Source organism: Pithys albifrons, chromosome 7 (genome assembly GCF_047495875.1).
Source record: "Pithys albifrons albifrons isolate INPA30051 chromosome 7, PitAlb_v1, whole genome shotgun sequence".
Lineage (NCBI taxonomy): Eukaryota > Metazoa > Chordata > Aves > Passeriformes > Thamnophilidae > Pithys > Pithys albifrons.
Window position 1 is genome coordinate 3549516 of NC_092464.1, and position 14800 is coordinate 3564315.

The window sequence follows — 14800 nt, forward strand, 5'->3', positions numbered from 1 at the left end:
TCAGCCTAACACATCCTTTCAGGCTGTGTTGCTTCATACCAAGGATGTCCAGCAGCTTTTGGTGTAGCCCTTTATATTAATTCAATTTACATAAATATTCCTCTACCAGAACCTTTCTTAATTCCAGACAGAAGCTGCTTCTGTTTCTAAGCAGGGAGGGCACTCAGTCCCCACCACTCGAGGAGCAAAAGGTTTCCAAAATGCTTTCCAGAAGTCGTACAAACCAGAACTCACGGCAGGAATTTTCCCTGGCAGAAATATCTGCAATTATGTCCTTGTCTGAGGAGAAATTCTGATGAGGTTTTAGATGAAAAAAAAAACCAAAACCAAACCCTGCTGAGAACAGAGCAGCAATGCTGAAATCAGAGGGTATTTTAGAAGCTGGGAATGCGGCAAAGAGGGATTTTTTCAGATATATTTTATCTGGAGTTTAATGATTGCTGTCGCCACAGTATTGGAGCATCTCATGAAGTTCAGCAACCAGTTTTTGTCATTCTTTATTAGGTCTGATTGTGCAAGTGCTCCCTGAGGAATCCTGTCACTGGAGTTGTCACACAGCTTTGCTGGTCCTTGGAGGCACTTGCATGATAAGCTATGAAAAAATTGGGGAAAAAGAAAAGCGTGGCATACTCTGGTCCTAAATTATTTAGCTGAGAAATGCTCTTGTAAAGTAGAAGGGTGTTATTTGCCTCATATTTTCATGGTAACTGAAGAACAAAACTGCTGATGAGTTGAGTTGTAGTAGGTCTGCAGGAATTCCTTGTTGGAATTAAGACTTGACAGCACATCTTGATTTCCTTAATCTTCAAATAAATTATTAATTCCCTTTTACCTCTGCTTTTTTGCTGTTCTGTCCTCAGCTCATGAACTTGCTAGAGGCAGATGAGCAAATAAATAAGTAAAAAGTCTCAAAAAAGACATGGATTTGTACTGCTTGCTCCTGATGAAAGTAGCAAAGGTTGTGAGCAATAAAAAAAAATTAATTTCAAGCCTTTATTATTCTAATAAAGACTCAAATTGGAAAGAAGTTCTGATCCCTTGAGAGATAAGCTTTTAAGATCATGTCTGGGTCCAGAGCTGATAAATATGCAGCTTGATGAAGAAAGAGATACCCAAAAAAAGAGTTTCCAAAGCACATCTGAAACATGAAACACTGAGTGACAAATGAAGATTTTTTGATACGTGTTCCTCTCTGGGAGCTGCTGCAGATGCTGCTCTGGTCACATCCTGTGCCCATTGAAACCAGTGACAAAGTGCCCATTGATGGCAGGGACTGTGGATGTAGCCTGTGTGAAGGGGATTTGTTATGAATAATTACTTCTGTCTAATTCTGCTTTTGGTAACCCATCAATTTGTGAAACTTCCCCTTTTATAGGCTGAAGTCTTTGTGGTCATCTTCCAACCCCACAGATGACTTTTGCAGGCACCAAGATCTGTGGGTCCAGCTTTATCCCACCTCAAATCCACTTTAGAGATTTCTTAGGGATACAATTTATGCCTAAAAATCCACATTGACTGGAAGCTGCATTCTTTCCTGAGACAGAGCCCGTTTGGCTACAGGAGGCTGAAAAGCAGGAGGGTACAAAGCCACTGTGGAGCAGCTCCAGAACCTGCCTTGGGGTAAAACTGCTTGAATTGGGATACAGACTTTATTTTCCAAAGTCCCTTTGATTGCCTTAATAATTACTAGTCTCCATGTGGCCATGGAAGCCTGAACTAAGCAGCTTTTGTTTAGATATTTATAGAGGCTTTTTTTCCTTATCTTTTTGCAGATTCCATATATGGAACCTGAGTCTGAAAATAGGAAACAAGGGGTTTTTTTCTGAGCAACAAGTTGTTCATAGAGGATGTAGTGCCTGAAAAACCTCTGCTCTGTTATTTTCCTACCTGATTTGTTGCATAGGGAGGAGAAGGAATTTCCAACAAAGCTTTTCATTTTCTGGGGTGTTTGGGTTTGGAGGGGGGAGGTGGTGCTGAAAATACTTCTGTGAGACAAATTCATGGCTGCTTATTCCAAATCTCCCTGTAATTCTCTGCAGATTCTGCTCAGGAGTGGATACGAAGTGTTGACACCAGGAGAAGAACTGAGTCAGAGCTGTTTCCCAGGGGTCACTGAAGTTTTGAGCACTGATTGATGCTCAAAAGTCTACAGAATTCCACAGTTCTGCAGAAAATTCTACAACCCTATGGAAAATTCTACATGTAAATTAAAAAAAAACTTGTGTTACTGAAGACCAGGCAAGCACCTGAGGTGTTTCCTTCAATTAGTCCATCACACAAAACTATTTCTTTGATATTTTTTATGAAAAACAAATATTGCAGACCACAACAGCTGAGAAATGGTTTTAATTATGCAAAGCCTCATGCTGAGCAAACAAGGAGCTAAAAGTGAGAAGCCGACGGGTGGTTTGGCTGTTCAGGAACCTGAAACAGCAAAAAGGTTTTGCATTAAAAATTCCCCAGGTCAGCATTTGAGTGCAGAGTTTAGAATGTTAAAGGGAAGGAAATGGAATGTCTCAAGCAAAACCTTTATTCCAGGACTTGCTGTTGCCAAAAAGGAGCAGTGATGTGGGTATAGGGATATCTGTAGCCTCAGGCATTCAAATGGTCCCTGCAGTTCCCTTCACTCAGGCTTCCCTTTCCCCTGGGATTTCCTGTGACCCCAGCTAATTCCTGAACCACTAACACGCTTCCTAGAGGATTACTGAGCTTCCCTCCATCCTGCCCTAAAGCTTTAGGAGTGTTTCCATCCCTGGCATGAGTAGGTGGCCCCATCTGCCATCCAGGCAGTAACCAGAATTTGTTAATGACTGCCTCAGCGTGATAGAGATATCAGCAGCTCATTAATCCATTATGTGGGAATTGCTTAATGGGCCAGGGAATCTTCCTGTACTTATGGCTTCTTCAGACCCTGAAACCCACATTTCATGTAAACTGGTGTTTGGGGCTTTAAACGGACACGATGTCTGCAGGTTGTTACCTGCAGCTTGCTGAGAGTGGAAAGAAAATCAGCCAGGTGCTGAGGGGCAGGTTGGTTTGGGAGCCTGGAGGTTCCCTCCTCCAGCAGCCTGAGCTCTCCCTGGATACACAACAGAACTTCAGTCTGAATCTCAACAGTGCCAAAACATGAATGCTGTCAAGAAACCTGGATAGGAGTGAGATCAGGAGCTGGAACATCATTTAATGTGGTTTCTGTACAATTCTCTGAGCTGCTGCAGGCTGAGTCCTACCTCTACAACCTTCCTGTCTACCTACCTGCTTATTTGTTCCCCTTCACTAGTATGAATTCTCCCCAAATAATTTTACAAAAATACTTCGATTTTGCTCCTCTTCTACTGTGTGTAGCTAAAGAGGCTGAGGATTTTACATTTCCTTAACCAGTGTCTGATGTGTGGGTGGATGTCTTGTGAATGTGTCAAGTCACATTTGGCCTGATCCAACCCCCAAAGTGATTAATTATTTTTTTTTTCATTTACTTCAGGGCATTATAACTCAGGGATATGGAAAAAAAAAAACCCAATTCTTTTGTCTTGCTAGCAATCAAAACTATTCTTTATGCAAAGGAAGAAACCTACTGCCTCATATCAGACATGATTTACCCATTCAATAATACTCAAACTAGGTCAAAAACAAGAGATTTGTTTATACAGCCTATAATTAACCAGCGAAACTTGGTGCTGCAGGAAATTTCGGAGGTTAATGATACAGTGTCTGGGTTTGCATGTGGAGTCTTGCGTGGAAACTGGTAACTGGGACAAGCTGCAGAACAGCAACACAAGGGAGTTTTTACCCTTTCCAATAAAATTAGACTGTTTGTGTTACAGTGTTCTTGCCATCTCCCATCTGTTTCTCTGTGTCTGTTGTCTCCTGTATTAAATTCTGAGCTCTTGGAATGGATGACAACAGAGGGTTTTAAGTTGGGGCTTTGACAGCCTGTATCGGTCTTCTGTCGCTAAAAGGAAAAGGGTAATTCTGGCTAAAAGCCTACTCTTGTTCAGGAGTGACACTGAGGTAGGGATTGGAACTAAAAAATGGGACTGAACAAGCAGGAAAAAAAGGAAAATTCATACGTATTGCTGGAGGCAGCTACATGGCCCCATAAGAGGCTTGGTATGAAGTGAAATATCCCCAGGATCACTCAGATTCAAACTAATATTTAATTAATAGCTTTTGGAGGGGGAAATGTATGATGATTCCTCTCCACTAGGTTTTTTTTTCTTCCCTTTTTTCCCCGAAGTTTCATTTACCTTTTTACCTTTGCATTATTAAAGACGTATAAACCCAGCTCGATGTTCTCACCGAGCACACTCTGAGAACACTCTTGTTATGCAGTTTGAAATGCTCGAAACTGAGTCAGCTCAGGTACTTCAGAGCTTGTTAGATTTGGCCCAGACAGTTCCTGCAGCCCAGTGCCACAGCTGGGGCTGCAGCAGGGTTTGTTAATGAGCTGTGATGCAGATGTACCCACAGATCAGGGACCATCATAGCAGCTCTGCAGACCAGCAGAGGTTCATCCTTTTGCTGTGCTGAGCCAGGAATGACTTCACCGAGTGCTGGTGGGACACCTGGTCACTGCCCTCCCAAACTTACTGCTTCCAGGAGTGGGACATGTGGCACAGAGAGGCTGGAGCTGCCTCCAAGCAGAACCTGCTGAGCTCTGACAGGGCTTTACCAGCCCAGGCTCAGCACCGTGTCAAGGCAACTGCATCACTCCCAAACCCAGCCTGGTCTCAGAACAAGAGCAGCTCCATTTGTATGCACTGCTGATCCTGAACCATTAAATCATATGGAAGTCACGCTGACTCCACACAAAGCTGTCTCGGGTACAGATAAATCCATACAGCTGCCAGTGCTGGAAAAATAAAGAATTCAAGCCACAGCACAGAGGGAACTGGGTGAAATGTGGCAGCCCCTGCGAGCTGGGAGGTCAAACTAATTGATACAGTGCTTTGTTCTGGTGTTGAGGCAGTGAATCTGCAGCTGAGGCTCCAGAGCAGAATGATAATAACGGCAAGAGCAGTGCCAGGAAGGGAAAGCTGAGCAGCTGGCAGAGCCATGGCTGCAACCAGGCAGGGAATTCTCAGTAGATCTGAGTAGGCAAAAGGGAACAAGTCCCTGCACTTGAACCTGGAGAGTGAGCGGAGAATCCTGGTAACAAAAGAGGGCACTGAGAAATTCAGATCAGCAGGTCAGTGATTTGCCCCCTCTACTTTCTCCTCATGAGACGCCATGGGATGTGCTGTGTCCAGCTCAGGAGTCCTCAGCACAAGATGGACATGGATCTGCTGGAGTGAGTCCAGAGGAGACCGTGGAGATGCTCCAAGGCTGGAGCCAGGCTGGGAGAGCTGGGGGGGTTCACCTGGAGAAGAGAAGGCTCCAGGAAGAACTGAGAGCCCCTTCCAGAGCCTAAAGGGGCTCCAGGAGAGCTGGAGAGGGACTTGGGACAAGGGATGGAGGGACAAGACAAGGGGGAATGGCTTCAGACTAGCAGAGGGCACGCTCAGATTGGCTATTAAGAATAAATCCTTCCCTGTGAGGGTGGTGAGGCCCTGGCACAAGTTGCCCAAAAAAGCTGTGGCTGCCCCATCCCTGGAAGTGTACCAGGCCAGGCTTGTCAGGGCATGTGACAACCTGGGCTGATGGAAGGTGTCCCTGCCTATGGCAGAGGAGTTGGAATGAGATGATCTTTAACGTCCCTTCCAACCCAAACCATTCTGTGACTTCATGATTCTCTGAAACCCTGGCACATGATACAGGAAGGATGGATTCATGGAGGGAGATCCTGCAAAGAAGTGGGTGGTTTCTATAGGAGGAATGAAGGATTGCCAGGAGCCCCCGACTGGCACTGTGTGTTTAGAGAAGAGCAGAAGTAAAACATGCAGAGCCTCCTGGTAGCAGCACCAGTAATAACCATCAAGATTAATATTGATGTTGATATAAATAAAGCTATAAGCAATTACCATCAGCTACGGTCAGGAAGATATTATTTTTCTGGGCTGAACAATTAAGTGCAGTGTGTGCACTTACAGACAGAGAATGTTGGAAGGGAAGGATTTATAGTCTTCTTAAATGTTCAACACTGGCCACTGTCAGAGACAGGAAACTGCATCGATCTGTTTGGGAATGACAATTTCTCTTTCCTGCAACAACAGCAAAATATTTGTGCTGGGAGTTCAGCGCTTTGGCCTCACTTAATTCAATACTAAAAAGATTGTGGTGGGCACAGATATATAAAACTGCTGGCAGGATATAGTGAGAATCTTGTTTCAGCCTCTGCATGGGAAGAGTTTGTTGTAGGATAAGGCAGGAACTTAAAGTAAAACATGAATATAAACACGTAAACAAAATGTAAATCAGGGAGCAGCCAACCTCCACTCTGCTGCCTAACAGTGCAAGCCAAAATTTCCCTCCCAGTGTGAGAAATTAGGACTGGCCACATACAAAACCACACAGAGATTTCCAGAATCATAGAACCATAGGATGTTTTGAGTTGGAAGAGACCTTTTAATGGTCATGTCATTCCAACTCCCCTGCCATGGGCAGGGACACCTTACACTGGCCCAGGTTGCTCCAAGCCCCATCCAACCTGGCCTTGAAGATTCATAAAAAGAACACAATGGAGGAGACACTTTAGTAGAAGAGCTACCAATTTCCTGTAGAGCCCAGGAATTCAGGAGAACACAAGTGCCATTCCTGTTCCTCTGCTGCAAAAGCACCAAACTGAACAGCAACCAAGTGCCTCAGAAACCACGTACAGATTTCACAGAATCATGGAATAGAATTCCAGAATGGTTTGGGTTGGGAGGGACCTTAAAGCTCATCCAGTTCTAACCCCCTGCCATGGACAGGGACACCTCCCACCAGCCCAGGTTGCTCCAAGCCCCATCCAACCTGGCCTTGGACACTTCCAGGGATGGGGCAGCCACAGTTTCTCTGGGCAGCACAACTCTTCCACAGTCACCAGCACCTGTGGCATTTATCTGACCATGAGTAAACAATCTAAACCAGCAACAAACTGACCAAAAAATAAAAAGTTGAAACCAAAGTCACAAATCCAAGACCCCTCCAATCAGATTTATTTTTTTTTGTTGTTGCAAGACACTCATGAATATCACAAAACCTCACCTACAGGTGTATCAGGAGGGTGAAGGAGGATGAACCTGAAGCAGAGTGGTGTCATCTAGGTGAGGTATCCTGTACCTACAGCTTGGCAAAGGTGTCCTATCAAATTCTGTGCATGAAGAGACATAACTGTTGCTGTCCTGATGGAGGATTTTGGATCAGCTGGAAAATCAGTTGTGCCACATTCTGCTCCACCCTGTCAGATTTAGCCCTGGTGCTCAAATCTGGCAAGTATTTATACAGGGAATCTTCCTGCTCTTTAGGAGAGGAATAGGAATAACTGAGCTCTTCCCCATCATGATAATAATGAAATTTTAATGATGAATTAAAGAACAGAATGAAAAATCCCCAGCCATGAAGCTGTTGCTGCCAGTTAGTATCTAACTAGACAGTCAGATATGGAGGTGTTAATGGATCTGGGTAAATGAAGGGGTGATATAATCACACAGTGTCTATAAACAAGAATTAGGATGAATAAAATACTGGCTGACAGATTCAGCTTCAGATTCTGAGGCAAGAAACAGCTATAAACCCATAGATAGGTTTGTATATAAATCCCAGGGAACTGGAATTGTTTGGGCCAGAGAAAAGGAGAGGCAGGGGGGACCTTCTCGTTCTCTGCAACTCCCTGACAAGAGGCTGGAGCCAGGGAGGGTCAGGCTCTGCTCCCAGGGGACAAGTGACAGGACAAGAGGGAACAGCCTCAAGTTGCACCAGGGGAGGTTTAGATTGGATCTTAGGGAAAATTTCTTGAAGGAAAGGGTTGGCAAACAGGCTGCTCAGGGAAGTGTCAGAATCACCATCCCTGGGGGGATTTAAAAGCCTTGTAGATGTGGCACCTGTGGACATGGTTTAGGGGTGGCCTTGGCAGTGCTGGGGGAATGGTTAGACTTGATGATCCTGGAGGTCTCTTTCCAACCTGAACCATTCCATGATTCTGTTCTGTGATTTCATATTCCTGGGCTTTTAAATCTTGGCTGCACTAGAAAATGTCTCCACCACACTCTGTGAAGTGCTGGTGAGTTCAGTGCTCACGGTCAACATGTGCAGAGATGGTCAAACTGAGATCCACAGAGTAGAAAAAGGGTTTGAGTACAATTTCTGACTCAGCCACTGGATGCTCTTGGGTCTAGTTAAACCATTTGAGCCAAGGAAAATAATTGGAAAATTTCATTAGAGGATATTTAATCACCATGGCCACGATTTCTCCTGCATGGCACAGGCAAGTAAGATGTGGCTGAATTAAAATCTCCTGGCACTATAAATGGGAATAAACTGTGTTGCCTAATTCTTAGGTGAAAACTATTAATTTCTGGAAACAAAACTGTGTCTCTGCCTTCATTTTCTTCCTCTCTGCCTGAGCACCACATCAATCATTTTCCTCCTCTAAAGTCAACCTCTGCCACTGACTTGTCTGAAACAATTGTAGGATAAACCTGCTGCCAGAAACTGCCTTCTGATGCTTGGCCTGGCTGAGCTGCTACTGACCCCTCACAGGAACTCACTCCCACCCTCTGTACACCTTTTATTTGTTGTTCTACTTACAGGGAAATGAAGGGGAAAGCCATAAAAATAACGAGCATGTAAACAGCCCTGCCGGGGAGCAAACAGCTTGGAGGACGAGCCGTGAAAAATCACAGGGAGCAGAGAAAGTCTCCCGAGATAAATGGGACTATTTAGGGCAGCCAGGCAGTAATTGCAGCGTTTGCAGAAAGTCAGTGTGAATGTACCACCTTATTCCCAGCAAACATCATGTTCAGTGGTCACAGCCCATTCTCTGTTCCTGAGACCTGTGGTTTTTTTCTTTTGTTTTTTTTTTTTTTATTTCTCTCCCTAATTGATCAGACTTTCCAAGTCGTTTTCCCTTTGCTTTGGCCTCTCACTTGCAGTTTTATGGGCTGAGACAAGCACTGGTGAAATGTGATGTGTGAAAACTGAGACAAGGTAATTTGGATTAGGTGTAAGGGGAGTGCTGTAGTGCCACGGGTGGATGAGCTTTGTCCTACAAGGCAGGTTTCCAGGAGAAACAATATCTGTGAGCAGAGGAGTCCATTGCTGAGGGCAGTGAAATGGGGGCTCTTTGGAGGGAAATTGAGAAAGCAAAATTGAAACCACTTCTAAGCCCGAACTTGCCTCCTTGACTTCTGGGATTTGTATAAATGCAAGTGCCTTGTCAGTCCCTACATCCTGCTGTGATTAATGCCCACCAAATATCTTCCTGTTTGGCCAGTGTTTGTTCTGCAGGATGCAAGGGAAGTGTGGGCATCTCTTGGGAAGCAACTCTCTGGATGTGGAGCAAGATGGGAAAGTTTCTGTGAGGTGCCCAGAGAAGCTGTGGCTGCCCCATCCCTGGAAGTGTCCAAGGCCAGGTTGGATGGGGCTTGGAGCAACCTGGGCTGGTGGAAGGTCCCTGCCCATGGCAGGGGATGGGACTGGATGAGCTTTAATATCTCTTCCAACCCAAACTGTTCTGGGATTCAGGGCCTATTTCTCCATGTTCCCTTGCAGGTCTTTATGGAGACAAATCACTCTGTAAATCTATGACCAGACTGCTCCTCTTCCCCATCAGCAAAGGAACCAGCTGGGTAGCAGATGACTCACCTTCTCCTGCTGCACCACTGCCAGTGAACATCTGTGATACCATCACCTCCAGATGCTCATGTCATGAGGCCAACCCCAAATCCTAATAAAATTTATTGAATTAAAATATATGAGAAGATTTTAAAGCAAAGAGGTTGCAGTGCTTTTAAAAAAAGCTTTAAGGATTCATATTTTTGCTCTACTCTCTGTGATATCTGCAAATGGCTTTTGTTTTGGGAAGCAAGCTGGGATTTTCCTGTTTCCAATTATCCCAAAATTTTCAAACATAAAACTTAATATTTCACATGTTGTGGTAAAACACTTCCCAAAGAATGGTTAGATGTGGCACTTGAGGACATGGTTTAGTGGAGAACATGGTGGTGCTGAGTTCACAGTTGGACTGGATGATCTTAAAAGGTCTTTTCCAACCTAAATGATTCCATGAGACATCTCAAAGGTTTCATCCCTGTAGAGATGGGGTGAGCAGCAACCCCACTGTTACTCTGTCTGGAGGAGCAGAGTTTGTTCCACTGTGTGGTATCAGTGAAGGTGCCACAGTCCCTCCTCCTGTGTTAAACCTGTCCCTCTGATTCATTAAGCAGTGGTACCTTAGAGGGGCTCATAGCTCTGATGCTGTCAGAGCTCAATTCCCCCTCTCATTTATAACTGGCCACTTTTGATAAGCTTTTTTAAACCTTGCAGCTCTCCATTCCTGTGCATTCAGCATGACAGGGTGTATTTGTGTGATGGATCATGTTGTTTCTCCAAAGGGCTGATCCTAAAAATCTTCAGGGGAAAAAATGTTCTTTGAATATTACAGAACTGCATAATTGCCTACTGCTAATTAGGCAAATCTAACCAACAGTTTGAATCTTCTTGGATACTGGGGACAGGAAAAATGCCCTGAGAGCAGGTGGGGAAGGATTAACAAAGGAAACTCAGGCTGGGAAATTGCACTGTTCTTTCTGGCTCAGAGAAAGCAGGAGCCTCATCAAGCACGGAGGCTCCTCATTTGGTGTCTGATAGTGCCACAGGGCACAGTGAGATGCTGCCAGCCAAGGTCATTCCTCCCTCTTGGAAGTGATGAATTCCTACATGCTGGCACTGAGGTTGGAGCTCCAGCTCAGCCAGACTGATCAGTGACACAAGTCAGGCAAAATAATCCCTGAAAAAGACAGAAGTATCAGCACCCAAATCCTCAGATACTAAGAGCTAAAAAGGATTAGGAAATTACCTAATCTGACTTCATTTGGGATTGGATTTTCCCCAATTATGTATCCACAGCATCTGATAACTTTTCAATCAAGGGGGAACTAAAAGTCAGTAGCCTATGGCTGGGAGCCATATTAAAATTCCACCTTTTGACCTGGAAATCAGAGGAGAAAATGAAACAGGTTTTAGGATCAAATTCTACAAAGAATTCTGTGTGTACCTTCCCAAAGGACTAGGTGGATGTACCTAAAGCAGTGAAGATGATCAGACAGTGATGAGAACACTTCTTCATGCTGTCTGTGCTGCTCTCTTGGCATTGATTTGGGATGGGTTGGGATCTGCTGACTGACCCAATCATGCTCTGAGAAGGTCATGGGGCAGCAGGAGGAAGAAGCCACCCTGTCCTGGGGGGGAAAACAGGGGCAGAGTTCAGCTGCATCAACAGGAGCCCTGATCTCTGGCCAGAGGATGAACCCTGCTCTTCTTTATTCACAGCCATGGATCTGGTTATCAGCCTATTTCTGGGCCAACAAAGTGCCTGAGCTTTTACATCCTGTCAGTGCTTTCCAGATGCCACAGCACTGCCTGAGGAGGAGGAGGAGCAATGAGGAAGAGCTGTCGTAATATTTATCCAGAGCTGACTGACCTGTAAATTCCCAAGAAATAACAAAGCTCTCCAGTATCAAGCAGGTGACAATTTTTAAAGGCTGAAGATGCTGTGACTTACAGGGGGAGCTGGAACAGAGAGGGAGCTCTTTTAATGAGCACAAAGCTGCAACCAGCTCCCTCACAGACTCCACTAAGTCCCTGCCAGCTTGAGAGTCTCCTGGCCTGTGTCTGGTCTTAAATGTTAATGCAGCATGACAAGAGGTTGTGCAGAGTGAGAGGAGGTTTCCACTGGGCTCTGAGCTTTACAGCTACCTCAGGAAGGGGTTGTGGCTGCCTGTGCTGGAGGGAGCTCTGATAACAGCCCAGTCACAGCCTTGGGTCATTCTGCTGTGCTGTGAGAGTGTGGGAGGATCTGCTGTGGGAACACACATTTGGGTTAGGGTTGGGGTTAGGCTTAGGTAGAGTCAGATGAGTTATTAGGAAGAAATTGTTCCCCTGGGAGGGTGGGCAGGCCCTGGCACAGCTTGCCCAGAGAAGCTGTGGCTGCCCCATCCCTGGAAGTGTCCAAGACCAGGCTGGACGGGGCTTGGAGCAACCTGGGCTGGTGGAAGGTGTCCCTTCCCATGGCAGGGGGTAGAACTATAAGAGCTTTAAGGTTCCTTTCAAGACAAACCATTCTGTCACTTTATGATTCTGTGATTCTATGATAAGAAGGCTCAAATGAAGGTTCCCCAGACTCTTCTCTTCTCCAGGTGAACACCCTCAGCTGTCCCAGACTGTCTCTGAGGGACTTCAACCCTCAGAGCATCTTTATGGCTCTGGGAAGGGTCTGGGAAAGAGATAGAAGCATTGCCACATCACTGCCTTCATGGCTGCCCCCTTGGTTTGGTCCCAGCAAAGGCAAAGCTTGTAGGGAGCATCTGCACAGTGTCACACCCTGAACTGGTGGCCCTTGAACACCTCATAGAATCATAGAATCAGCTGGGCTGGAAGAGACCTCTGAGATCATCAAATCCAACCCTTGATCCAACCCCACTTTGATTATTAGATCATGGCACTCAGTGCCACGGCCAATCTCAGTTTAAAAACCTCCAGGGATGGGGAATCCACCACCTCTCTGGGCAACCCATTCCAATGCCTGACCATTCTCTCTGTAAAGAATTTCTTTCTGATATCCAACCTAAACCTCCCCTGGCAGAACTTAAGTCTGTGCCCTCTTGTTCTACTGCTGGTTCCCTGAGAGAAGAGACCAACCCCCACCTGAGCACACGTCGAGGTGAGTCTGACCTGTGAGGAATGTTGTCTGCACACCTGGCATTTCACACCACCTGCCTCTCCAAAGCAGGACCTTGTCAGGTGTGGGGGCAAACAGTGAAAGGAAAGGAGGTGACTGTCACAGTCCTGAGTGCACCAACAGGTTCTGCAACATCCTCCCTGCCCTTCCTGCCAGTGCTCAGGGTCAGTCCTGGTGTAGGGCAGCTGCGACCTTGGATCTTCCATGGGAACATGAGAATTCCTGCTAGATGTTTTTGCCCATGAAGTCTCCAATCCTCAACTTGAGAGCTGAGTTTCATCACAGGCTCTTGCCCCTGGTCCCTGCCTGAGCTGGGATGCAGGTGTGGTCCTGCCCTGCCCTGCCTTGCCAAGCAGTTCTTCCTGGCAGAGGGAAGGAGGAAGATGGAGGTCAAAGGAATATAAAAGTCAAAGCTTATTCCCATCTGTTCCTTTAAGTATTAAAATGATGGGATTCTTTGCCGGAATAAATGTGTAATTGATTATTAATTCCCTTTCCAAAGGCATCGTGTTCTTTAGTCCCTGTTTTCTGTGGACTGCAAATGGAGTGCAGAATAAAACCCCGGTGATGGGGCTACATTTATCAAGAAGCACATCTGGCTTATTGCTTATGCCGGTCAGGCTTTTAAAAGTCAAAGCAGTTGGGGCTCCCTGCTGATAAAAATATTCCGAGCTGCTGCTTGACTCCAGGGTGAACGTAACATGAAACCTCCTCAAAGCAGCATTCAGTGAAACCACTCTCACATCCCTGCTCCACTCCTTTGGTCGCACCCCCGTGCCCTGAGGCTCTGCTTGAACCCAGCACGGCACTGATGGGGCTTAGAGAGACCAGTAGGTGCATCCCTTCCTTCTTCTGCCTCCATTCTCTGATTCTCTCCCAGCTCTCCTCACCAAAACCATCGTGTCAGAGCAGGACAGGGATGAACAGGGGGTGTGGGAAGCCCTCAAGCCACCTGTGTCACGTTGACCTCCTGTGAAACCTGGGCAGAAAGGGAAAAGCTGCTGGAGCTGCCTGGAGGATCCCTGGCTGCTTTCTGTGTCCTTGGAGTGGGAGCCAGGCAGGGAAAGGAGACAGGAACCCAGAGGCCACGAGCAGTGGGAATAATCTGTATGTAAATCATGGTAACTTGGGAAAGGCACATGAGAACTCAGGGGAAATTCATAATTTAGAAAAAAACCCCAAACAACAAACATATGCAAGAGGGTCAGTGTGTATTTGCATATTTCAATATTAATACAAAGGAAGAAGAGATGGTTCTTCCTGCTGTGCACAGCTGAGCTGTGGAACTCCTTGCCAGAGGTTGTGGGTGTAGAAATCTTACCTGAATTAAAAGGGAAATTAAGACAGGCCTTTAGAGAGACCTCTTGAGGATTACCAAGGAGAAAAAACACATCAGGGGCATGACATTCTCTGAGGTGAAAGTACCTGGAAGCTCTAGTTGGTGAGGGAAGTATCACTTATTCTTTGACAACTGCTTATGGACACTTTTGGAAATAAGGTAGTGGATGAGTTGTGCATTAGGTCTGAATCACTATCCCTGTCCTTTGCCCTTATGACAGTATTTATTTATTAACAAGAAGCCTTTAACATGAATATGACAAAGCTGAATAATTATTTAATTATTCTTCTGATATTAAAACCAAGCTGATATCCTGAAGAGATTTAAGCAAGCCAACATGACATTTCTTAGATGCATGTAATGGGATGCACTGAATTCAGGGAGAGCAGCCAGACAAACAAACCTCCCACGTGTTCATCAAATGCTCACAAAATCCAGCATTTAGATTACAAAGCATGACACGTTCTTCTATAACAATGTAGAACAAATAGAAGGATTTACCTCCTGTTACAACATTAAATAAGTTGTTCTAGAGGTTAACCAATCTACTTCCCAAATTCCTAGGAAATGAAAATTTAAGACTTTGTGTTCCTCCATCATGGATGTTTTGTATGTAATTAAATGAGCATTATGGTGTGGTTCAG